This window comes from Sturnira hondurensis, unplaced genomic scaffold (genome assembly GCF_014824575.4).
Source record: "Sturnira hondurensis isolate 20B ecotype Veracruz unplaced genomic scaffold, ASM1482457v3 Scaffold0024152, whole genome shotgun sequence".
NCBI classification, from domain to species: Eukaryota; Metazoa; Chordata; class Mammalia; order Chiroptera; family Phyllostomidae; genus Sturnira; species Sturnira hondurensis.
Window position 1 is genome coordinate 2,790,451 of NW_028096783.1, and position 27,847 is coordinate 2,818,297.

The following is a 27,847-nucleotide window of genomic DNA, read 5'->3' on the forward strand; positions in this document are numbered from 1 at the left end:
CACAGATGGATTCACTATATTGTAGTATATCCATTGTTTCATTTGTTTACTCACCAAATAGTACGTATTATGTGGTAGCCCATTCAATGAGAATTTATTGAGCATCATCTTTGCACTAGGTGCTTTGCTACCTACTGAGGATAAAATAATGTAAATCTTCTATCTGCCTTTTGTAGGACTATTTCCATACTCTTTCTCACTATTCCACACTTTGTCCTTGGTGGACAAGAGGCTGATTCTGTCACCATGAACACCTAAATTGTGCAATGTGAATGATAACATTAAATAATAATTGGTAGAATTAAATGGAACCCCAGCATGTCTCTATAGGTTGCTCTTGTTTTTATATTTGTGATGGGGAGTTAGGACATTGACAAGAATGAGAACAGTCACAATTAAATTATAAAATTTACTATTAATTAAAATTTACTTTGGGAAATGTTATAACAGGTGATTGGCTAACCTACCATGTTAGTCTCACTGTAAACATTCTATGATTCTCTCGTAGGTCAATGTGCCCTGGATATCAAACAATCTCTTCTTAAATAATCAATAAATCTACCTATCATTTATTAAATGTCAGTTATATTCATCCTGTGTTAGGAACTAAGGGGAGGAATGGAGAAAAGGCCGAGGAAGGTTTCATTCTTAACAGGAAACCAGATACACTCATAAACAGTCAATAACAGTGAGCCTTTCTCTGCCGTACCACATCCCATTCACTACTCTCCAGAAACACATCTTTAATCTGTTCACTTCTTTCCATCTCCTCTACCCAACACTGTAGGTCAAGACACCATTGTCAACCATGTAAATCACTACAAAATTGCATTGTTTATCCATATCTCTTTTAAATTGTCTTTAAAGTGGTAAAATATACGTAACACAAAAATGACTATTTTAGCCACTTTAAAGTGTCTATTGAGTGGCATTAAATGCATTTACTGTTGCAGACCCCGACCCGCAGAGTCTGCCTGTTGTGGAAAGAACAGGCGACAACAATCCTGTGTGGAAAAAGGGAACAGGCACGACTACTCTCTCAAGGGGAGAGTGCCTATGGTGCCTCCTCGGCCACTCCCTCAAGAGGGGAGCACCCCGACCCTTGCCTAGACAGGCTTTTATTGTTTTCCTGGGGTCTTACATCATAGAAAGATTTATTATCTATCACATAGAATATTACTGTCTACATTCTAGGTACAATCAAGGAAATGAAAATAACATGCAGAGGGGAATGGCCATGAGCTGATTAGCTCTGTCCTTGGGAAAATTCACACAGACTTTGGAAATTACCTTGAAGATAGACAATACACATTTGTTGTTTTAGACCAGGATGATGGAGTTTTAGCAAGAGCAAGCCGTAACAGTCTGTATGCATTTTCTAGGCCTGATTCCCACGGGAAAACTCAGTTTGAAGGTCTGGCTCCTGCCCACCACTTCGATTCTGTAGGTTTTCCATACAGAGCTGAGCCACATTTGCCAGGCCAAGACAAACCGGTCCCCTGTGATTTACCATGTTGTGCCACCATTGTCACTATTGGTCTCTAGAACATCTTTGTGACCCCAGTCTCGGTACTGGTGAAACAGGAACTCCCTTTCCCTTCCTCCCCCGCTCCAGCCCCTGGACCCACTCCACTTCCTCTTGTGACCTTCAATTGTCCCTATTGCCAGATTGTCTCCTAAAAGAATCTAATCATCACACACAGATATGAAGTTTAGTCTCTTCCATGGCTTCCCATTGCTTCTAGCAAAACTATAAAAATCTCTAATGGCCTGCTCTCCCTGAGAACTCGGATCCACAGCTGCTTCTTGGGCCTGAGAGAAAAGAATTCTCCACTTCAGATTGTGTGCCCTGGGCAGCATGGATTCCTTCCTACCTCAGGGCCTTTGTCTTGGCTGCTTTCTATCAAATGTTCTTCTCTCCTATCCACCTAGTCATCTCCTGGAACCTTTCAGATATTATGTCAGCTACCACTTCCTCAATGATCTTCTCTCAACCTCCTGACTAAGCTGAAACCACGTATTACAGAATTTCATAGCACTTCCATCTCTTTTAAAAGCACTGCTTGCATTGTTATTAAATATATATGCATATGTGTATATATATATTTACACATATTTTTTAATTTTATAATAAGTATATCTCTTCCACTGGACCTTAAGTACATAAGGGTGGAGAGTGTACCATTTATGTTCACTGTTTCACTCCTAGTAACCAATGTAGAGCCCGGCATGTAATAGGCCCTTGATGAATAGTTTATGGATGTGCAGATGAGTGCTGTCAGCACCAGCAAGGGTGGCCATCAGAGTTACACCAAAGAAGATTTGAAAAACAGGGCCATGAGGACATTGGCAAAATTGGCCTAAGATAAAGGGGATTTTCCTGTCCCACTGAATGAGACAAGATCATCAGTTTACTATTTCATCGTTTTACATTTGCCATTAAATCTCTTTAGCAAGTCGTTTTTTTTTTTTTTTTACATTTTAGTGATAATAATATAATGATTAAGATAATATTGGAAAAACAAGAATTTTTAAAAAATTGTAGAGTATGACTTTCTTTGAAGGGGAAGGGAAGAAAAAATAATATCATTGAATGGTAAGAACTGGACAAGTAATTTCATATGATACTGTATTTGATATTAAAGTTTCCTTAATAGAGTATCTCTGACATTTCTATGATGACCTTGAGAGCTGTAAAAAGAAATGAAACTGAATCTCAGAGCTTCAGAGTGATGCGCTGAAATCACAACTAGGGAAGCCTGGTCTGGAGTGTAGTCATTCACACTCTCAGGCAAGTTTTCTGTCTAGTTAACACTCTTATTCTTCCATTTTTAAAAAATAGATGAATTGATAATATCAATCAAGCCCATTTCATTTCTTAAGAAATGTTTTAACCAAGTGACCTTAGTTATGGACCCCTAGAAAACAGATTCTGAGGCAGAGAATAAATGCTGATGTTTTATTTTGGAGGTGAATCCCAGGGCAGAGTGATGGAAGGCAAAGGGAAGTGAGGAAGAGAAGGGTGGAAAGCAGTACAAGGAGATGACTTACTGACACTGGGAACCAATCAGTGGTGAGCAGCGAAGAGTCACAGCTGGCAGCTTGGCAGGTGATTCCACCCAGCCGTACAGGAGGGATGCAGACCAGATCCAGAGAGGTGGTCCCATGACCCTATCTACTACCGTCAGGAAGAGTGCAGAGGGAACTTAGCAGCCCCACTCAGTCCTCATCTCACTTCCTGTCTTTCTTTGGTGTAAGTTTACTCCAAAGAAAGTGAGCTGCACAGACTCCTGGGTTGCATTGCATCACCTCTGCAGCAACCCTGAGGGAAGCCAGAGCCCAGTGCCCAGTAGAGGACCGAGGGTGAAGGGGACAGAAGATCCGGAGACTTCGGGTGCTCTGCAAAGGCGATGTGCACAGCTGGCCAGCCACAGGGCACAGGAGGCTGAGCAGGCAGCCAGAGGGTTGGGAGTCAAGGAGATCATGTGGAAAACAATGTCAGAGTCTTACACAGGCTTTTGAAAGATTAACGTGTTTGGTGTAGTTAGCTCTTCAAGTTCAACCTCCTCTCACAGTGGCCAGATGGCGAAAATTTACAAAGACTAACAATCCCGTCTCGGTGAGAAAGGGGTATCAACTGCAACATTCAGACACTGTGGCTGGGAGTTGGCCCAGCTGATGCTAGAAAATGGCTTGGTAGTTTCTATTAAACCTGAATATGTATCTGTATTATGTCCCCCCAATTGAACTTCTAGAAATTTTCCCAAGAGATATGTGTATATTTGCACATTAAAAGTATGAATAAGAATGTTCACAGTAGCTTTATCTGTAATACCCCCAAACTGTAAACCATTTAATGTTTATTAAGGCAATGAATGAATTATGTAGTACACATAATGAAAAACTATTTGACAATAAAAATGAATAAACTACTACAACACACAACATGGAGATATCTTTCACAGATATATAGAATGAAGAAAGCTACACACAAAATACTGTCTGTGATGGTATTTCATTTATATGAAATTCAAGGAAAGCATACTAGTGGAAATCTTTGGGGGAAGTTATTAAATAGGAAAGGGCAGATGGATTTCTGAAATCAGGGAATGTCTTATATCTTTATCTGTGTGGTGCTTACATGAGTGAACACACATATATAAGTTCACCTGGCTATACATTTAAGTCTATATAATTTGCTTCATCAAAGTTATGTCTGCATCTCTCTCTCTCTCACACACACACACAACATAACAAACCTCTCCTTTCCTGAGATTTTATTTTTAAAAAGATGATCTCAAATTGCTAGTGGAAACATGTGGATACGGAGCATCAAAACCCACAGTCGTGCTGGTGGGAATCATCTTCTTTCACAGGATCTCAGGGAAGCATTCCAGGAGACCCACACAAGGGAGGGTGAGGCTTCATGGTAAGAGTCATTCATTGTAGAAGTCAAATGACTGCCCCTGGGTGGAAATAAAGGGCAGCCCCTTGTTCCCAATATCTTATCTCCATCCAACCCACCACAGGAAAAGCCCAATCTTGTCTCTATCAAAAATAGGGACAATGTCCAGAGATTCTGTGCCATGCCAAAGTTTAGTCCACATAAAAGCTTAGCCCAGTTCCTGGCTGTGCTGAGGCTGCTGGTGTTGCTGTATCCAGGACCCAGGCTTGGCTTGGAGCCTGCCTGTTGTCCCCGCAGATATGGGTCCAGAGCCATGTGGTTGCTAAGAAGAGAAAATGTGCAAACAAACGGGTGAGCAAGTACTACAGAGGAAGAGAGGGAGAGATTATTTGTTGGGCTGACTATGTTATCTTGGGCTTGAGTAGGACCAGGTGCCCTTTTCAAACTAACCAGTAAACTTTTCAAGTTTTTATAGGCTTGCACCAAATACTCCTCCTAACCAATCCATTTTGTAGGTCTTCCCAGGTTCTGTGTCCCGTATGGAAGCTGATCCTTTTCCCAGGCTAGGCTGATAGGCCTCCAGGGTCTCTATCTTGGCTTTTGCTGTGCCTGTGCCTAGCAGAGGAATTTCTCCTGCTGTTTTTATTCCTTCCCTGGTTTGCCTGCTTTTGGGGAAATTGGGTCCAGATGCCAGGGTATTCCCTGGGAAGTGTGTGAAGCTGTAGCTTCCTAGTAAAGTAGTCCCAGTATTGGATTCAGCTCCCAAGTTTATTATGTTTAATAATATCTGATTCCCTTTGCTCTCTTCCTGTATTAATAATCTGCTACCTATGCTAACAATAGCACTGGGATTTGTATATTAGAAACTTTTGTTTAGAAACTGTGGAATATGTCTGTCCTCCGTGGAATTTGTAGACACCAGAGGAAAATGACTGGTTTGAATTACTGGGGAGGGGACCAATCATTGTCTCCTTCCACCTCTAGAGCCAACAGGTACAATTAAATTAATGAGTTATCAAAGGAGAACACTTAGTTCAAAACACAAGCTACCAAATGGATCACATAGACTGCTAAAAGATATTTTCTTCTTGCTCCAAGAAAAATGATGAAAAAAAATTGACTCACAAAGAAAGCACAGAAGGATGACAAAGCTTTAGTCTAGCAGTAAAGATCAAAATTGAAATCCCTAAAGTGACAAGAGAAGAATCTCAGGGAGAATAACAATGAATAAAGGGGAAAGCCATCCTAGAAAGAGGTGTCAGACAAACAAAGACAACCAAGAAAGCAGGCTCTTATAAAAGAGCCAAACATGAAAAGAGGAGAGAAAAGCACAGAAACCTATAATAAGGACACTGAAGAAGCAAAAAGCACAAAAAGAGAGGGGGGGGGGAAGGGCTTGAGATAAAAAATAAAAATAAAAAAGATGAAAAGGAAGGGGTGAAATAGCAGAGGGAAAGGAACCAACCAATTGCTCTTTGGAAAAACATGGCTACGCTAGAAAATTGATGTTTCCGCCCTCAGGGGTCTGAGCTCATGAGGGTTAAGGAGGCCAGGCGCCATCCACTGTGCTTGGTGCCTGCTGGGATGGCCCTGGCCCTTCCCACACAGGACCTCAACAGAGAAGAATCCTGAGATCCGGAGAGTGAAATGAGCTGCTTAGATTTCCCTCTCTTGCGTGCTAACATACCACCTTTTGCCTTGGAGGCTCTAGTGCTCTTCTGTCGATCGAAGTTGAAGGCGTGAATCTGATTCAATTGATGTAAGGAAAGGATCTTCATACAGTGGGAGGAGGAAAGAAGTCAGAAACCTGGCCTTGATCTCTCCTCCTTCCTGTGGAGCCTCAGGCCACCTGTTCAATCTCTTGGATCCTTGAGTGTAAGTTGGGGATAACGCTGACTCTGGCGATCCTTCAAATGGACCGATCTTGAAGACTTTTCACCCAACAGATGAAACAGAGAAATGTTAGAGGCTGCCATTATCCATTTTCTTTATGGGAGAAGATTGAGTGCAGATCTCAGGGCCTTTGCTAATAAAGTCAAAAAGAAAAACACATAAACACATATATTTAGAAAGGATATCTTGGGTTTAATGTTTGTTCCATGAGGGAGAATGCTGGCATCTGCTGCTCGGTGGTGAAACCCCCAAGAGAGCATGCATAAACCCTAGTTTTTTGAGAAGTGTGACCACCGATGAATCTGGAAACAGCCTGGGCCCTAATCCTCTCTCCGCCTGCATTTTCAGCGGCTCCCTCATTCAGCCGCTGCAGTGGTGCTTGCCTGGTGCATTTTGAGAAACTGAAACATTAAAAACAACAACAGCAAAACAGAGTTGATTAATTACTGCAAAAGCTGTTTTGGGGGAAAAAAGAGAAAAGTTGTTGTCTTATTATATTTCTGAAAAAATGAACATTTTATTGCTTCTAAAAATTGCTCCCTGGGAAGTACTTTCATTTTCTAATTGTTCATAAATTTACCGACAGGTGGTTACACGGTAGGTGTAACATTGTTATTTTCACTTTATTATAGATACTGTTTTAACAAGAAAATCTGGATGCAATGGGTATCATATATCATCTGAGGTACCCTGAAAATGTGTGGTGGCCAGGTGTGACCCCAGGCTGCTGCCTTCCCAAGTCTGCCTTGGGCTGAACTCCCACATGTGGGGTCAGTCTGGACAGCAATGCCTGGTCAGAATACATTAAGGTGGTGACAGTAAAAATAAATCACTTTCCTATGGTTACTCTTTTGCTTAAAAAAAAAAAGATTTAAGATTAGCTTTCATTTTCACTGAAGGGCCTGTCACAAGCTTCCATGACCAGTAACAAAACAAATTTTAGAGTTTCTATGTGCCCTAAAAAGTTGGTTTTTGGTGACCGTTAGTTGTGTTGGACAGATGACTTCAACTTAATATATAATGGTACAATTACTTTAGACTCTCAAATCTGTGAAGCTAGAAATTATTTCAGGATTATTTAGTTTATCTGTAGCACCTCACATTTTGGCTAGATCATAGCAGGCACTCAATACTTGTTTGCAAGCTACTGTTCTAGCCATTGGTTGTAATTTATTTGCAGGGCTTAATATATCAAGTAATAAAACTACCATCTCATGAAAATAATAATGTTATGATTTACATGAAGGCAACAATAAGCAAATGAGTTCAGCAGCTAGGTTCAAGGGTTTATGAGAACTGAGGAGGCGGAAAGAACGCATATAATTGGCTTCTACCCCCACCTTATTAAACCACTCATATCAAGGTTATCATTAACATCTAAGTAGCTCGCCTTGATCTTGCTTCTCACTCTTCATCCCTCAATAGATTTTGATGATGTTTGCCACTTTTCTCTTATAGTAATAGCCTTTTCTTGTTTCTAGGGTGCCCCTTACTCCACATTGTCTGGTACCTCTGTCTACTCCTCATTCTCTTTCAAGCCTGCCACATCCCTATATTTAATGACCTGATACTTTTTTTCTATTCAAAACCAGGGCCTTCATACAAGTTTTTATCATTTCCTACTGGACTCCCCCATTTTCCTGTTGTTTTGCTCCTGTCTCACCTCCCTTCAGTCTGAGCCCCCCAAGACTGGCCTAGTGACATTTTCATGCCACTCTCAGTTATATGCACAGTGACCATTGTAGGGGAGCTAATATGGGCTTTTGCACGGGGTAGAAGTATGAAAAAACGTGCATTTTAGGAAGTCTTCGTGATCTGAAGGGGGCTTGTGACTTCTGTCAGCTTATGACGTTTCCTGTCCCCAAAAGTCTGAAACCAGCCAGGCCCTGGACTGTCTCAAAATCACTGTGGCCTCATCTCCCTGGACCTCTGCAGTCACCGTGCCTATGGCAAGGATGCCTCTGCTCCTCCCCCAGAGTGCAGATCTGATGCCATTGCCTTAGGAAAGCCTGTGTGAGCTGTGAGGGTTGAGCCCACGCCTTTCCCCTGTGCTGCCACCTCACATACAGGCACCACGGTGGCAGAACTTACACGTGTCAGAATTGTCTGCTTGTCATTCTCTTTTTAAAATCAGACCATGAGTTGGTTTGATTTTGGAATCAGACACACAGTCTTCTGTTTCCATACACCCAGCACCTAACACAGCACTTGTCATCAGTGAGCTGTCAACATGTGTTTGTGCATAATACTAAAGAAGCACCAAGGCGTGGCTGCAGACCACTTTCCCAGTTCCCACCTGCTGTAGTCCTTAGGGGCCTCCCAGCACCTCGGCGGTGCAGGGAGCCCACTAGAGGTGCTGGAGCGGTGGGCTCCTTTCCCCTGCATGGCGGGTGCACTTCCGTTACATCACCCAATACACTGTGTTCTACTTATGTGTTTGCATACCTGCCTTGACTTATTTTTTTGGAAATAGTCATTGAGCTTCTCCTATTAGATAGATGCCAGGCCATATGCAGCTCCTTTCCTCAAGGAGCTCATGATCTTTGGAATAAATAAAACCAACAATGATATTAATAGGCAATACACCCTAGGCACTGTAATAGATGTGTGAACAATAAGGCCAAAAGAGGAAATGGTCACCCCCTTATACAGACAGCTGGAAATGTTTTATGGAAGGGTTAACAATAAACAGACTCTAGAAGGACAATTAGGAGTCAACCCAGTTGAGGATGGAGAACAGGCATCGAATCCGTGGAATAGCACAGCCTGTTCAAAATACGATAAGCTCCAGATGGCTGGAATGTGTCGGGGGAGATTAAACCAGGTAAAGAGGCAGAAGCTGGATGCTATGGTGAACTAGATGCAAGGATAAGGAATTTGGAAACCACAGAAAGATTCAAGGTGGAAGAAAAATGCGACTAATGTGACTAGATTTGATTTTAAAACTATATTTTTCTTATCCTGAATGCAGATAGAATATATAGAACATATTAGAAAGGGCTGCTCAAAACAAAAAAAAATCAGTTTATTTGTAGGAATAGTTTTTTTTCTCATAAATAATAATCCATTAAGGGCATATTGGCATACCCTAAATAAAATTATGTTACCACAAGTTGTGGGAGTGTGTCTAGGGTTCAAATAAATGGGTTTATTGCTGTATAGGAAAAAAAAATTAATGAAGTTACCAATCAAGCCCCTAGACTTTGGATTATATTCACAGTCACATTAGTTCTTTTGCTAAAATATTTCTGGTGTATTGAACTTTTGAAAAGGAACATTCCATACATACACAAAAAGGATATATATATATATATGTATATATATATACTTATATATGTATACACACACACATATATATACACATACACATATCTTTTAGAAAACAACCATTCTGTTACATTAAAGTGATAAAACATTGCACCTGCCAACACTGAAAAGCTATAAATAGAGAGTGACATAGAACTCAGGAGAGGAAATAAGCAGATTCAGTATATATCTATTGCAATTAGGAGATTATTTTGGTATCAGACTAGAGAGAAATGGTCTTAAGTTGCTTAAAAAACTTAGGAATGGTTATGTATATCTTACATATAATGAGCAGAAAAACTATATATTTCTTGAAATAATTGTTATGGAGTGATAGAATTATCTAATAAGTCTAACTTCCTAAGTGAATTGATTGAAATCACTTCATGTGCAGGTAGAATGTACAGTGTCTTGAAGGGGAAAACATTTAAGCCAAGTTACTATAGCGCCTTTTACAGCAGGTATATTGAGGATGGGGCTTATATGCAGGATTCTGAGCCTTAAATATCTATGCCTCAGACACAGAGCACTCTTCTGCATGCTCACGACTGGTCGGGCTCTGAAGACATAGCCATGTAGAAGTCCTGGTCTCTGCCTTCTCTGGTTTACGCTCTGGCTGTGGAGACAGACCTGGGAGCAAAATTACTATGATCAGATGCTGAGATACAGTTATGTTAAAGGAAAGCATTATTGTGTTGCAGAGGATGGAATGCTAACTATCTGATGGGGTCATGGAGGAGTTTCCTAGCTGAGATTGAGGATAGGTAGGTGGATACAGCTGGATAAATTCTAGAAACAACTTTCTGTGCTGAGAGAAGAGTGTGCAGAATTGCAGCACTGAGGAATTACTGCATGAGCCTCCTAGTACATGCAAAATGTAACACTTGCCCTCAAAGAGCATCCCATTTGAAGAGAAGTCTCATACATTTTAAATAAGCAATATTAGAGCAAATCCAATCAGCATTAATTTTTTAAAAGATTTTATTTATTTATTTTTAGAGAGGACGGGAAGGAGAGAGGGAGAGAAATATCAATGTATGGTTGCCTCTCGTGTGTCCCCTGCTGGAAACTGGCCTGCAACCCAGGCATGTGCCCTGACTGGGAATTGAACTACGACTGTATGGTTCACAGGCCCACGCTCAATCCACTGAGCTATACCAGCCAGGGCGAATCAGCATTAATTTTAACTGTCTGCGAGTAGACAAGTTTGATAAATATAAGTGCTTTGAAATGGAGATGCTGGTGGTGGAAATCAGGAGTGTCCACATGATCATGAGGAAAGCATTTCAAGGACTCACACATGTAAGAATGTGGTGTGGCAAGGTTTATTTGGAAAGAATTAGAAGCTGCCCCCTGGGTATCTCTGTCTCCTGCCATGGAAAAAGTCCACTGTGTCCTCAGCAAGGCCAAAGCAAAAGCCAGGGGCCAGAGTTTCTGCTTCATATTAAAGCTCAGTCCTTCAGAACCTATGTAGCCTGCCTTGGGTGGCAGTAGCTGCCAGACCCACGTGGTTGTGTGCTCCTGGGTCAGAGTGTGTCTGAATGAACAGGGTGAGTGCCAGTCCCTGGGCAGAGGGTGAGGGAGAAAGACACACACACATACACACAGCAAGAGTGAGTGCTCTTTTGTTCCCCTGGGATTATAACCAGGAGCTTTTCCAAAATGACCAATCAACTTCTCAGGCTTCCAAGGGCATTTTGATGGGTTCATGCCCTAGCCAATCCACTGTTGTCCAGGCTAGACTCACAGGCCTCTTGGATCAGCACCTCCCCCTGTGCCATTTCGACCTCTATTGTACACTTGCCTGCTCCTCTCCAGAAATCTGGCACTGGAGGGGGAAGGGAGAGGAATTAATCCCCTCGGAGCTCAATGCTGTGGTCGGAGTATGAGGATCTGTAGCTTCCTGGTGATGCAATCACACTCATGCTCCCCAAGTTTATTAACTCAATGTCTAATTTCCTTTTCACCCCTTTCTTATTAATAGCTAGTTAACTACCTATGGTAACAGAGATGCAGCTTGCAGTAGGCTTTAAACAATGAGTAGTACTTTGAAAGATGATAATAATTAAGAAAAAGAAAATTAGAAAAAAAATTTTTAATCTACATTAGAGACCTTGACCTGAATGGAAAAAAAAAATAGGGGGCCATTTGCAGCTTTGCAAGCAGATGACTGCCTGAGGGATGCAGTACTGAAAGATCAGGCTGCCCCAGGCATGCTGAAGAGCTGGGAGAAGAGGGCACAGGAATTGACAGGCCTCATGGGATGGCACTGAAGTGGCTATGACCAAGGTAATGAGAAGTTGAAAGAGAGGTGCACAGAGAAGGTGGCAAAGGAGAGAGAGAAATATATACTGTACATTCCAAAGGGAAAATGATGGGAATGGAAGATGGTTGGCATAAGGAGGTTAGACGAATAGTGTGATTATAATGTTTGGAAACTGAAAAAGAGTAGTTTGCAAGTTCTGCTTGTGACATGAGGCCATTTGAGAAGATTGTTGTGTTGAGATATATATTAACTCAGTCTTTATTTTCTGTACTCTGATTCTTTGACATCTGCGGCCTTGCTGACTTTTGAGGGACTGCCCTATTCAGGATTAGCTAACTCCTAGAAATAGTAAACAATTTGCCTGCAAGGAAGGACCCCTTTTCTATGCAAACCAACCAGTCCATAGCCCACACCCACAACCACCTTCTTTACTGAGCTCTCATGTGGAGGGACACTCTCCACCCACCCTCAGAACCTCAGGGCCAGGTACCAGACAACTAGCCCACCAGCTACACCTCCCATCCTGCAGAAATTACTCCAACTAGCCAATCCTAAACCTGCCTGGCCTGGCCTGTTCTGCAGAAACCACAATAAAAACTTGTGCACACTCCTCTTTGTTCTCACTGCCTCCTAACTGAGCTGGTTCTTCCCTCTCTGTGCTGTGCACTGCCCCCGTTTCTAGGAATCTGCAAGTACAATAAACTTCTTCCTTCAAGGCGGTCACACGTTACCACATTGGATCAAAACCAATCCCAGAGACCTGATTAAAACAACACATCACATGCAGTTTTCAAAACTCAGGTTTACCTATTCACCTAGCTCATCAGAGCTTAAAGGCCTGAAGGAATCATGTGCGTCTAAATAATTGCCTCTACTTTCTACTTGGACTCTACAGACATGACCTTGAAGATGATCCACTAATTTATGTGTAATCGTTAGTGTAGTTTTACCTGCATTAGTGCTGACTTTATTGTCTATAAAAATGGGGAAAACTCTAAAGATATGTTCAAAAATTAGTAACAAAACACTGCTACATAACCACAATTTTATTACACCAATAAAATCCTCTTTTAAAATGTCAAAAACATCTAAAAATGATTTTTTGCTTTATTTTGTTTTTTTCTGAGCTGGCCCCAGGTGCAATATTGAGTTCATCGTGTTCCTCAGTTTATGACACTTTGTCATCTTTGCTCTGTGCAAAGTTGTTCTATTTAAAACAAAATCAAACAGTGAAGAAAGCCAGACAGTTTATTGGCTGAAAATATGTCAGGCAGAGATTTAATATTATTATTCTATAAATAGGTAGTGATAATTGATTTAAGGAAAATAAAAGGCATTGATAGATTAAAAAACAAAAATAAATATTTTAGAAAGGAGCCATAAAATTTTTACATGAGTATGTTCACAAAAATAATCTAATTCATTTATTATAAAGGTAGTGTAGGTTTTTCTCATTGTTTGAAAGTAGAGAGGTTTCTATGAAACCTTTTGTAAGTCAGAATGACATAAAGTGAAGCAGCAATTACCACGAACTTACATAGAAAATTTCTTCAGCATTACCAGACTCCCAAAATAACTACACAGATTATACCAAAGAAAAAAAGGGTACATAAAACCAAAAATAGCACTAACATATAGAAAAAGCAAGAATGATATAATAAGTATACAACCTGTATAATAAATTAGAAATAATGCATGCACAGTATAGTGTCCCTTATTGAAAAGACTGAATTTTCCTTAAGTATAAGATCACAGAACACCAGACTTCCTATGCCCATCATTACATCAAGCGACTTTTCGTTTTACCCATTAATGGATGCTGGCTAAAAGAGATCACTTTGCCTCTAGCAGCAGCACCCATAGTAATTTCATTAGCCTTCAAGGTTTTGTTTTTCTCTCTCTACATGCATGTAAAGAATAGTGGGCACAGGTAAGTTCAATGCATGCCCCATGTCTTTGTTATGTTCATCAGGATGCAAATGCTTAATTATGTCCAGTTTCACATTAAGCCTAACACCCTTAGGAACTCTCTTGGCTCTTCTGATACCTCAGGACACATCTTGTTATTGAATGCACAAAATACGTCAAGATAAAGCACAAATGCTCACAGCTGAAAGCTACAGCAGCTGGATGCTGAGATTCTGAGAGCAATTTCCAGGGAAGGAGCTTGGTGAGGCCACTCTCCAGGCTTTGGGCACCCTGGCTTTGTAAGGGCTCACTGCTAAACAAATGTTGAGTGCTATTTTTGCTTCTCGCCTTTTCCCTAAAGGCAAACCCCACTTTGGATTTCTTTCTGTTAGTGAAAACAGATGCTAATGTTGGTCTTTCATAAGAGTTAAGTGGCCTAATGTAAATTTTCTGAAAGTGAAACTGTATTGGCATTACAAAAAATAGAATGCTAACTCCTGGGAAAGTTGTGGTGAGAAGGTCACTATCATGCATTATTGATGAGGCACAAATTAGTTTAAAAAACAATTTGCAATACGTAACCAAGGCCTTTACAATAATTCTTAAACCAGGGGTTACAAGCCTGTTAGTTTTGACTAAAGAAATGGCTAAAGATCAAGTGTCAATGTATAAATATGTTCATCACGTTGTTACTTACAATAGTGAACAATTATTCCAATTAGTAAAGAAGTGATGGGTTATGTCTAGACACTGTGCTTGTATGAAACATTGTTGTTATGAGAAAGTGTGTATGTTACAGTGGTAAGTAAAACAGGGCGTGTCTGTGTGTGGGTTCTCGTAGTGAGAGAACACACTACTTGGTGCCCACCAGTCTAGGCACGAGTAGAAACCGGCAATACCAGCTGTTGTGAGGATGCAGCTGCAACTCTCATGCATCACTGGTGGGAGGACAACATGGACAACAGTTTTAAAATCATTTGACAGTTCCTACAAACTTCAGCATGCACCTCTTCCATGACCAGTAATTCTACTCTCTGGTATTTACCCAAGCAGTAAAAACATATGTCCAGGAAGAAATATAGAAATGTTTTTAACAGCTTTATTTATTATAACAAGACACTGGAAACAACCCAAATATATATTTGTTGAGAATGGATAAACAAACTGTGGTATATTCATACAGTGAAACACTCTTCAGCAAAACAGAATGAGCGACCAGCATAGACGGGGGAGAGAAAACTTTCAGAAACACGTTGTTAAGTGAAAGAAGCCAGGCACCAGAGGTTTATGTTATATGAGGTCATATATATGACACTCAAATGGGTAAAACTAACCTTTGGTAATAGAAATCAGAAGAGCAACTGCTAACAGGAGAGAGACATGAGGGGACTTTTTAAAGGGAATATTATTCCTTACTTGTTTTCGATGGGGATGCCTGAGTATACACACTTTCCAAAACTCATCCAATTTTACATGTAAGACTTACTGTTTGTAGAGTTCATTTGTAAAAATCCAGATGAATTAAAAATGGATCAAATATTTAAATGTTCAAGAGGACAAAGTGACCTCAAAATAAATTACACTCTACACACACATACATATGTGTATGCATAGATACTTATGCATGCGTATGTATATATGTGGAGTTTTAGGAAGCACAAGATAAGGAATTTAAAAACTAGTTTAAAAAGTAAAAAATATACATATTTGAGTATGTTTACTTTTTAAAAATTACTCTCTGGCAATAGTACTATTAAAAAGTCAGTAGGAGAAAATATATTTTAAATCATAAATAGATAATGTCTATAAATAATATAGCACAACGAGATGCCTCATTGACTGCTAGGGGCACAGGTCACTTTTCTTTCTTCCTGTTAACATCTGAGGCATCTTGGAGATGCTCAGGATCTGCCTGTAGGAGGCCACTGAATCGTAACGTTCGTTCAGGTTTACAGCTTCGTGACAAAGCGCGTCACTGCAGTCATGCTCATCTGGGCTGGGCTGTTGAAATGATTTCCACCCCGAAAGAGTCCCTGCTGCAAAGAGCCCTAGAACAGGGACTCTGGGTCCAACTGAATGAACTGAAGAGAGGGTCGGGGCGCAACTGTGCCCTGTGGAGGTTTGGATGGGCCTGAGGTCCCCAAGGGAATCTTCTATTCCTGCTGCTCTGCCTGTGGGCGTCGGGGGAGGAACTGGGATGAGATCATACATTTGTGAAACTGCCATCAAAACAGTATGTGACACTTATGTAAAACTTTCTGATTTTAAGGATTTCTTTGCATTCATTAACTTGTTAGACCTTCACAACTCTCTGACATTAGAAGCACAGGTAGCATTACTGCGTCCATGTTAAAGATGAGAGCATTGACATTCAGAAAGATAAAGTCATCTCTGTAAGGTCAGATGTCTTTTAAGTAACAGAGCTGGGACTTACACTGAAGTGTCTCTCCTAGATTAAATTATTGTCATTGAGTTCCTCTGTCTCCAGGACAATACAGCACAGCCTCAGAGAGGTCTTTTCCCGAAGGATTCTGTGCTATTCAGCTTGCAGGTATCTGTTTCTTTCTGTCTTTTTCTGTTTCCCCACCTGCAGAAAGGCTAGGCAGTCACTCTTCTCCATGTGTGAAGCATATATCTACTCTGCCATATCCACCTCTCAGTTGTCACTTAGCCAAACTATGCAGATCTCACCATCTCCACACCTCCGTCATGCCCTTGCCTTCAGTAAAGCTGTTGCTCAGTGCTGGTCTCCTGCCAACTGTTCAGATGGGCAGGGAGGAGTTTCACCACCAGAGAATACAGAGAAACATGACTATTCAGCCTTCTCCACACAGCTATCGAATACCTAACTAATGATGTTCTCACCATGTTGAAAAAATTTGAGGCTGAAAAATTCATTCCAAGGGCCTTCGTGCCAAGGTGGCCAGTTCATCAGCAACTAGAATTCTCTGTGAGCTGGATGCTGAGCTCTCAGCTCAGAGGAGAGAGGAACCTCTGGAAAGGAGGTTTGTGTCAGTTTTAAAGGTGGTCTTGATCTAATCAGAAAATCTGTACAAACAACATATTGAAATGTTTTCTGCTACAAGAAACAAAACACCCAACTCTTAGTGCTTGAGGAGGGCTGTTGGCAACATCTGTTTTTCCTGCCCAAATTCAGAACAGCTTAACTTAAAAGATAGGCAAGGAGAAAAACAGAGATAAAAATAGTGTCTTTATTTCTGATGAATTTGAAAATGGGAAATGCTGTTTATATCTTGAGGCCAATGAGTATTTTAATTCTGAACCTAAGTATTAGACACCCATAACCCCATTCACAGGAACTGTTAGGAAATGAGGCTACCTGGTCCAGACCTGGGTTTTTCACTGCCCAGCACAGGACCACTGCGAGGAGGTTCACCTGCAAGAGAAGGGAGAGGGCTGCTATTTCCTGCTTTATCTTTCAGAAATCACCCCTCAGATTATGATAGTTCCCCTCCCCTGGTGGTGCCAGGGGTGCATGAGAGCTCTGAGAAAGGCCAAGAGTTTCCTTATATAAATGGAACATCAGTAGTGACAAATAAATGTTTTCTTCCCAGCACCCATTAAAAGGGATCCAAACAACAAAAGCCTGCATGACCTCAAGGCAGAAGTCAGAGGGAGAGTGGGAGCCAGGGTTGCAGGGGGAGACCTAAGACCCAGGCTCTTCTGTCATTTCTCTGTGTTGGCTTGGGTCACGGTGAAAAGATGGAGGCAGCATTTGCAGGCAAACATGGGGACACAACAGTATTTAGGTAAAGAAAGAAAGGGGGGTTGCTCTCAACTCTTTTTTTGCAAAGGAGGAACAGTTTTTCCAGATGTCCTCTCTCAAACTTGATCCTGCTGATGACAATTGCAGGAGCTGCCTGTGCCCTGCTTGTCAGTGTTGTGGCGGAGACTCAGATTCAGAGGAAGATGGGTCTGCCACATGGGGAGAAGGTGGTTGAAGAAGGTGGTAACCTGGTGGGGATGGGGACATCTCTTGAGTAGGAAGCAACAGTGCCAACCTTAATTACACATAAAGGTTGTAAAATAAATATGCAAATATGAAAAGTCTCTATATGACAAACTGCATATAGAGATCCTAATAATAGATCTTTGAGTTCTCATTGCATTTCTGAAAAAAAGACATTAGGAGATCCAGGCATAAGCATTATCATCACTCCGGGGCCTATAATGCTTTGTTGCCTGCTTCAAGAGTGGGATTATGTATTAAACACACTGGTAGAATGTTAGATCTGGACTTAGATGATGACTTACTTCTGCCTCACCATCTCAAAAGGTGTCCAAACTGGGTTCTAGAGAATTAAGTCATTTTTCCCATGATGACCAGCTTAATGAGAATTAACTGGGCCTGTACACTGAGGACCAGAACACAAAATTCCAACTCAGCCTTACATGTGAGTTAAGAATACACACTCTTATTTATATAAAATTATATGCATAGAATCTCCTGTTCAAAGCTGAGTATTTTTTTCTTGATATCTCAGTGGTTTTAGGTCCATCCCTACAGTTGTGTTTGATGATCCAGTACATTTTAACTGTGAGAGAGAACCAGTGCCCACCAGTGCTGTAGAACAGAGCAACCTTTCAGATCAGTCGTGGGGCGTGCGAGAGGGACAGGCAATTACTGAGAGACCCCCTTCCTTCAAATACCTACAAACACTCTGCAAGTCCAGATTCCCCTGTCTAAAACCAAGATAAACTTGTAAAAATGGAGTAAAATCCTCCCTGTCATTGTAAAATGAAAGCTTATGTAAATTTGCCAAGTCCTAAGCACACTGACGTTATTTCCTGTTCACTTTGTCACGTCCCTGTTCTTGAGAGGAAAAGCAAACAAGCAAACAAAAACAAGCTTTAGTCAAATGCTGATTAGACTCAAGGGTGATTGATGGCTCATATAAAAAGTCCTCTTTGAGCTTTGTGCAGTGGCAGTAATGTAGCCAATGAGGTTTATCCCAGGCGCGATTATTGCTAATTGAAAAAGTCCTCTTTGAAGCACATGATTTAGAAAAAGTAACTCATTTTTTTCTTCTAGTGTATTCTGATATGAAGTTTTTCTTTCTAAAATGGACTTTGACTTAAAACAACAAAACCAAGAATTCATAATGTATGCCCTGCCAGCAAAGAAATATGACACAGAAAAAATTTGTTCACCAAAGTCCAGCTGCCAGACAGACATACTTAATCTAGTTTCTTGATAAAATCAACTTCAGAAAAAGATCTCAGATTGTGCTGACATCAAAATTGATTTTATCAAGCAAGATAATCTTTGCTGTCAACAAGCAGCGCTTTCTTAAAACTCCTAACACTTCTGTTCACTCTACCCCACTGCCCTTGGAAATGAAAACAAAGGTTGCAAGACAATTATGATCATAAGTCATAACTTAGAATCTCCCTGAACAGAAACAAGCAGCAGGAGGTTGAATTTGAGCTAGCAGCTTTCAGACCACATTCGCATGGAGAGAAAAGAAAGCTGAAATAGTACATTTATAAAGCTGCATGTTGAAAATAGACCCCCAGGTTATAGGATGTCCGTTGTTTGAAACCATAAAGTGCAAATGAAGCCTGTCGTTGCATGCACAATTGAGCATATTCTTCCATAAACACCTGATTGTGTATGCAAATGAGTGTTTTCCGCACCCAGTTACCTGTTTGCTATATTCATATTTTTAGGATTGATGTAAGTGCTTTTATTATTTTTTTTAATAAAATTGTTCTAAATTGTCTGTGGATAAATGATGCTTCAGAAAATTGTTATTTCCCTAAAATCCAAATTTAAACAACCTTTCTAAAAGCTTTCAATGAATAGATCTGTGTTAGTAAAGTGAAATGGAGAATTAAAGCAATTATCTGGGTGATTCAAGGTAAACATACCACCATGCATGTATTTGCCAAATTACCCTGATATTTTAGGTAGAAGAAAGAGCCTGGGTTCTCCAGTGCATGCAGCTTTGTACTTCACTCAGCCAGCCCAGTCACACCACGCCACCGGGGCCTGGGAGACCAAGGCAGCCGCACCCTCTCCTTTGAATGCATCCTGGTGTAGAGAAGTCGATCCATGGCCCCACAGTGATCATATGTCCAAGCAGCAAGTAAGCTTTCCTTATTAGGCATTCTGACTTGCATGTATTCTGGCTTTTCTCAAAAGAAAAAAATAGCAAATGTGAAGATCCACTAAATTAAGGTTACAAAACTGTGAGTGGAGAGGAAAAATCTCTGAGTAATTTTCTCGACACTACATTCAACCCCTTCAGGACCCTTGGTGATAAAGCACTGAAGATTTATTTTCATGTGTGAACCCCCGGCCCTGCTCCTCTGGGAGCTGGTAGAGAAGTCACCAGGAGGCTCCGGGATGGTTTATATTTATCAGGTAAAGTGCTGTCTGCTCACTAATAAGATTCATAAATATTTCTCCCTTCTCCTGAAGAGAACAACAAAAAAAAAGATCCAATTGTGCAGTCTAAAAAATAAAAAAAGAAAAGAAAAATAACCAATTTTCAAAGGTTCTAATACCTTAGTAGAAAAATGCAGCTGAGTTAGTATCTGACTTCTCTACAAGACTGTTTGTCATTCGTGTGATCCAGGCCTCTCCCACCACCATAGAGTAGCCCAGCACCCCCGCAGCTCCAGAGGTGACAAGGTCAGGGCCACACTATATATTTATATATTTCTAATCTCCATGGTTGTTAAACCTAGAAGAAGAGCCAGATTTTTAAAAACTGTGTTTAAAGCCAATTTCGTATTGCTACTCTATCTGGGTGAACATCTCAGGCTACAAGAAGTACAAAATAATCACTTTAATGATGCCCCTGCTTGCTTCTTCCTGCTTTTTTTTGATATGAGCAGATAAGCCCTTCTTAAGCCTCATTGTGGAGAACAGTCCCCCTCCATATTTGTACCTAGTTCTGTCTCTAAGTGAGAGAAGCACCAGGGATTGCCTATCAACCTTTCTCTGATTCAGTGTCAGGTCAGCCTTGCTGATGAAGCTCATTCTTTCAGTAACTACAGTAACTACCCTCAAGCCTCAGTTAAAAAAAAAAATTAGCTTGCCCCTGGCTAGTGTGGCTCAGTTGCAGCGTCAATAGGTAAGCCAAAAAGGTTGTGGGTTCGTCCCTGGTACGGGTGCCCACAAGAGGCAACCCAATGATGCCTTATCTCTCGAATCGAGTTTCTCCACATCTCTCTCCCCCTCCCTTAACCTCTCTCTAAAACAAAAACAAAAAATCAATGAACATGTCCTCGGGTAAGTATTAAAAAAATGTTATCTCTGAGCCTCAGTTGCCTTGGTCAGCACATTTGCATCCCTCACCTTCCTGCCAGGTCTCTCTGATGATACATTTGATCCTTTCAGCTTGTCAGGACTTCTTAGACTAACATCTTAGAGTTTGGCTTTTGTTTAGATCTTTGTTCATGGTATTTTAAGTTCCATCTGTCTCTTTCTTTCTATTTATTTATTTGTTTATTTATTTAATTATTTATTTATCCATCCCCACCAGCCTTTAAGTACCTTTTATGTCCCCAGCAAGTATCAGACACCGGCACCGGCAGCACAGAGGATGGACAGGCACTACCAGTGTCTCCATTTCCACTGCTTGAGGGACACCTGTGCTCAGAGTTGGGCTCAGCCAAGATCCTGGTGTGAATCCTGACTGACAGTTGGGCCATCATCTGGTCCTGTCTGTCCGGGACAGCCCCAAAGTTTGCAGGATTCATCACCTGGTTTGTGGGATTGGAAAGGCTCATTATACTGGAGCAGCTGCTTCAGTTGCATCCGCCTCATTGCACGTGGGGTTGGAGAACGGCATGGGTTTGGGGTGTTGATGACACAGAATCCTTCAGGGATTGATGGCACGAAGAAGCATGGACTTCTATCTGAATTTTCTTTTTTTAAAGTATATATTTTTTGATTATGCTATTACAATTGTCCCACTTTTTTCCTCCTTTATTCTCCTCTGCCCTGCATCCCCCCCTCCCTCCAGCATTCCCTGCTTTTACTTCATGTCCATGGGTCACACACATCAGTTCTTTGGCTTCTCCATTTCCCATACTATTGTTAACCTCCCCCTGTCTATTTTGTACCTACCATTTATGCTTCTTATTCCCTGTACCTTTTCCCACATTCTCCCCCTCTCCCTCCCCACTGATAACCCTGTATGTGATCTCCATTTCTAAGATTCTGTTCCTGTTCTAGTTGTTTGCTTCGGTGTTTTTTTTTTAGGTTCAATTGTTGATAGTTGTGGGTTTGTTGTCATTTTACTGTTCATAGTTTTGATCTTCTTTTTCTTAGATAAGTCCCTTTAACATTTCATATAATAAAGACTTGGTGATGATGAACTCCTGAGGGCACTATGCAGAATAACATAGAGCTGGATATCATCTGAGACCACTTTTGTTAAAAAAGAAAAATAGCTGTACAACACAGAGTGTGGTATGGGAAACTCAGTCACTCAGCAAATGTTTATCCAGTGCTTTCCATTGCTTATGTATGTTCTCAGTGTTTAAGAATGCAAACTTTTTTTAAAAAAGCCCTGCCCTTGAGTCACTATCAATGTAGTGAGGGAGATAGATACAGCTAGTAATGCTACCATGTTCAAAGGCTTACAGAATGCATGCCTGTGGTGTACTTCAATGCCTCTGGGTATACAAAGCCTCATGAAGTGAGGAGAATACAGGAGCAAGCGAGTTGTAAGTCATGCCCTTTTAAAAATATTGTAAGAATATAATATTACCCATGTTGATCTAGTTCACGTTAATATAGTTCTTCTGAATCCCATGTTTAGACCCCTACATGCAATAGAAAGTGAAAATTACCAAAGCTGCTAACAGAAAGAGAAGTTATGTTCTGTCGCTTTAAGTTGAGGGTGAGCTTTATTCAGGATACAAGCTATGGGTACTCATATCTATGTGTGCACGAGTTAGTAAGTATGCATAAATCTATGGCCAGCTGGGTAATGACTGGATTGCTCACAGCCTTCTCTCAATGAGCATAGTTTGCAGCCAGTTTTCAAACATGCAGGCTGTGAGTTCAGATCAGAATGAAGGTAGAATGGTGTGGCAAGTGTCACAAAACCCTTTTATGAAGCATAGGTGGAATAACTCTGGGTGTGTCAATGCTTTAGAAACAAATGTGCTAAGTGCTTTCTTTATTTCTATGCAGCCAGGAGTCCAGGAACCACGTAGCCATAAGCACTTCTTCAAGTGTGGTTACTGACTCTTCTCCCCCATATCACTTTGCTTCTATCCCACTTGCAACTGTGGCTTTTGCCCTCACCAAACTACTTTTATTTTTTTAAATTTTGTTTTGTTTTATTTTTTCTATTGGCTGCTCATCTTCTCATTCATGAATCATGGACTTTGCCTGAGGTTCTTTTTCTCTACACCCTCTATTCTTAAAAGTAATAATGACTTACATTTACTGAGTTTGCAATAAACTTTATTAAGTACTTTGCATGCATCACCTCATTTGATTCTTACATTAATTCTTTGTGGATGATACCATCATTATCCCTATTTTATAGGTGAATAAACAGGATTTAGAGAGATGAGGGCATTTCCAAAGATTCTGCCACTAATAAGACGGCAGAGCAAGGGGCAATACAAGTTCTGATGGCTTGTGTCACTTGCGACCTTGCCCCTATGTTGAAATGGTTTACTAAGAACCCATAGGTAACAGCTTCCCCAGACCCCAGCAGAAGCTGGTAGTGCTCTGAACCTCTTAACATTGTTACATTTGACCTGTCTCACTTTCTCTGTCTTGCATCATACACACAAAAACAGAAGGTAAGTTCCTTGAAGCACCTGAACTCTTTTGTTCCCCATTTTTAATTCTTTGTAGAATCTAGCTTTTTAAAAATAAAATGTATGTACATTATTTATGTGCAATAAATGTGTCATTTTTTAATTTGAATTGAACACTTCAGCTAATCAACCCCTTGGTAATAAAAAATGCCATTCAGTACAGTGGTGAACATTAGGTGAATATTAAAGTAATCAGTTCTAAAACAGTAATAAAAATGTAAATCTCAGTATATCACTAAACTTTACAGCTTATGAAAATGAACAAATACCTTTTTTAACTTTTCATTGAACTTATTGGGGTGACATTGGTTAATAAAGTTATATAGGTTTCACGTGCACAATTCTGCAATACATCATCTGTATATCGTGTTGTGTGTTTATCACCCCAGATCAAGTCTCCTTCCAACACGATTTATCCCCTTTATGCCCTCTCCTACTTCCCCTCTGGTAATCACTATGTTATCGTTTGTGTCTGCCAGTTTTGTTTTTGTTTTTGTTTTGCTTAATTCTTTCACCCTTTTCACCTAACCTCACAATCCCCTCCCCTCTGACAGCTGCCAGTCTGTTCTCTATCTATGAATCTATTCCTATTTTGTTTCTTAGTTTATTTTGTTCATTAGATTCCATATTCGAATGAAATCATATGGTACTTGTCTTTCTCTGACTGGCTTATTTCATTTAGCGTAATGTTGGCCAGTTCCATCCATGATGTAGCAAATGGTAAGATTTCCTTGTTTTTCATGACCAAGTAGCATTCCATTGTGTAGATATACCACAGCCTTTTTATCCACACTTGGGCTTCTTGCTTCCAAATCTTGGGTATTGTAAATAATGCTGCAACAAATATAGTGGTGCATATACACTGTAATTAGTGTTTTGGGTTTCTTTATTTCTAAGATTTTATTTATTTATTTCCAGAGAAAGGAGGGAGAAGGAGAGGGAGAGAAACATCATTGCATGGTTGCCCTTCAGTGCCCCTGACCTGGGACCTGGCCCACAACCCAGGCATGTATCCTGACTGGGAATGGAACCAGTGACCCTCTGGTTCACAGGCCAGCACTCAATCCACTGAGCTACAACTGCCAGGGCCATTTGGGGTTTCTTTGAATAAATTCCCAGAAGTGGAATTGTTGGGTCAAAGGACAGTTGCATTTTTAATTTTTTGAACTATCACCATACTGCTTCCCACAGTGGCTCCACCAGTCTGCATTCCCACCAACAGTACACGTGGGTTCCCCTCTCTCCACGTCCTCAGTCGCACTTGTTGGTGATTTATTGATGATGGCCATTCTGACAGGTGTGAGATGATGTCTCATTGTGGTTCCAGTTTGCATTTCTTTGGTGATTAGTGACATTGAGCATCTTTTCATGTCTATTGGTCATCTGTATGTCCTCTTCAGAGAAGTGTTCAGGTCCTTTGCCCATTTTTTAAAATTAGATTGTATGTTTTTTGGTATTTTTACAAGTTTTTTATATATGTTGGATATTAACCCCTTATCAAATGTATCATTGGCTAATATGTTCTCCCAACCTGTGGGTTGTCTTTTTATTTTGTTAATGATTTCCTTTGATGCATTTAAATGTTAAACACAAAACCATAGAAATTATAGAAGAAAACATAGGCAATAAAGTCTCAGTCATTTCTTACAACAGTATTTTTTTCTGATATATAACCTTAGGCAAGAGAAGCAAAATATAAATTAATGTGACTACATCAAAATGAACAAATACTTTCCATATACCTAATGCCTAATTTTTAAAGAGATAACCTCTAGTTGTTAAGATCTTAAATCAAATTCTATTTTGGAAATCCCTGTTTTATTATCAATAGCATTATAAAGATTTTTCCTCTAACTGTGGATCAAATTTTGGGAAAAAAATTTTTCTCTAGTTAAACCAATTAACTAGATTCATACATAAAAAAAGGCCTTACTCTAGATTTTGAAAATTCAATATTCTATTTTCTTTAATTTTTATCATTAAAAAAATTTTTAATTACAGTTGATGTACATTATTATATTAGTTTCAGGTATATACCCCAGTGGTTAGATATTACTTAACTTACTCAGTGATCATCTCAATAAATTTCACACCCACCTGACACCATGCATAGTTATTAATATATTATTGATATAAAAAAGATTTCAATATTTCAAGTAGAGCTTATTTTAAAGAAGCATGTGTTTCGTGGTGAGAGCAAGGCATATGAGGAAGATGATAAGACAAATATACAAAAATGTGTAATATAAAATCCCATCTGTGCTTGGACCAAGGAATCTCAGAATTCACCCTGCTACCTGCTCTGTAATCCTGAGCAGGTCCTATTTGTTTGGGCTTCAGTTTCAAAAGATATTAAATGAAAGATGTGCCTAGGGTCACTCAGAATTATTTTAACTCAAAAATATGATTTTATGATGACAAAATTTCATCAAGGAAGTGAAATTTGTGTTGAGAAAAACATGTAGATATGGGAAGAAGTTGAGTGTTCAGAGAAGAGAAAAAAAAGAGAGAGCCAGTCAAGCAGGTAGAAAACCGTGGACTTGTCTGAGAAGCATAAACAAATTGGCTCTGCTGATTGGAGAGGGGTCCTTTGAGGATGCGGTGGGAGGTAAGGAATGGGAAAGTTGCTTGGCATCATATTCTGGAGGCCTTGAAAGCCTTTTTTCTCCCTGGCCAACATCATGGAATACAACCTTGATATTTATCAGATGTACTTTAAAATGAAAGTATATTGACTTTATTGACTGGTGATCTGAATAGCAGATGGAAAACACGTGCATAGCAACACACTCACTTCCAAACATAAACAGTTGAGAACACAGCAAACACATCGGTGCAGCACAGAAGAGATTCCAGGAGGCTGCAGGTCCTTCCCTTCCCTACGAGCATGCCCACATACTGCATGCCACCCAGAATGTCACTAACAGCCACAGCTTTGTTTCCCAGAATTCTTCCTTGTCCAGCTGTTCTGCATGTCTTGACACCATCATCTATTTCTGTTTTTCCAAAATAAAATATGTTACCCTCTTCAGCCCCTTAAAAGGTTAGTCATCTTTACTTTTCAAGATTGGCAGGTACCTCTAAGACATGTTATCCACGAAACTGGGAGAAACACCTGGGAGATTCCAATATTTATTGCTTTGCCTTTCTTCAGAGTGTTTAGGGACAGTTTTAACAGTTCAGTAGGCAGTGTCCCCAGAGAAGTTCTTTTAAAGGTGAATGCTTAGATACATAAAATCAATTAGTGGTTTTGTTTTGTATGCATGTTTTGGGTTTATGTGGTTCTTGCAATGAGCTGAAAATGTAGCTGTCTTTGAGGTTTGCTGGAATTGATCCAAGGTTCAATAAAGATGCTCTGATTTAAAGTCTTGAACAATGAACTCTTCCATTTGTAAAATGGGATGTTTCTGACATGTAAACCGGCAAAGTTTTACCCAATATGCTATTTTCTTAAAGAGTGGGGTTACAGTATGTTTGGTTTTCTCCAAGATAACAGCCAAGTTTTCTGAGCCTCTTTGGGTGGCCTGCATGAGCACAGTAGCCAACCTCATGCTATTGCTTCTGGGAGAAAAAGGGGGTTGTTTTTCTTATTTATCTATCTGCCCTGTATAATTTTAAAGACCATTTTGGAAGTGGGTAGTGTCCAGAAATAAGCTTTTAAGTGCACAGCTTAGTCACAGATTGCTTCTGTCTTCTGGTTGGCTGTCTAGAGTGAACTGAGGTTGTCTGTGCCTTAAAACCTGTGAGAAGCCACTTCTGGACTTTTATGGCTCTCCAGGAGCAAAATCCCTAGACAAGGTACAACAAAGAGGAGACTAGACAGCAGAGCCAACCTCCCACCAAGCCCGTGCAAGGCCCTATGCAAACACAGTTCTGCGTTGGCTGTGAGTGAGGCACATCTGCCGGCTTTATCTCGTCTGCACCGTCTGTAGCTACAACCCTCAGCTCTCCCGGGGAGTATTTGGCTGTACCTGATGTGACTTCTGACATCTCTGCCTTTGCCGTGACCACTCATTCCCACTGTGACTCTCTTTATCTTGCTAGCATTTGTCTTCCGTCCTTGCCTGTTACCACCTCCTCGCTTCTATTCTCTGCTACACTCTTCCCTTCCCAATCCTCCAGTTCTGATGAATGCAACATGACTGAATTAGCACAGTGAGGAAATTCTCAAGCAAAATCAGGTCTCAGAATCTGCTATTCACATAAAACTTGAGAAAAATAAAATGATGTGGGTTGGCTCAGTTTATGACTAT

The 27,847-nt window shown here is 40.4% G+C and overlaps 1 protein-coding gene and 1 non-coding gene across 3 annotated transcripts in view; both read left to right on the forward strand.

Annotated features, from left to right (window-relative positions):
• Window positions 1-27,847, forward strand: part of OPCML (opioid binding protein/cell adhesion molecule like) — a 1,111,876-nt gene that overhangs the window by 899,642 nt on the left and 184,387 nt on the right. The window lies entirely within an intron of this gene.
• Window positions 18,711-18,854, forward strand: LOC118981530 (U4 spliceosomal RNA). Its single transcript, XR_005065362.1, has one exon. It is a non-coding gene; the product is annotated as a U4 spliceosomal RNA (small nuclear RNA).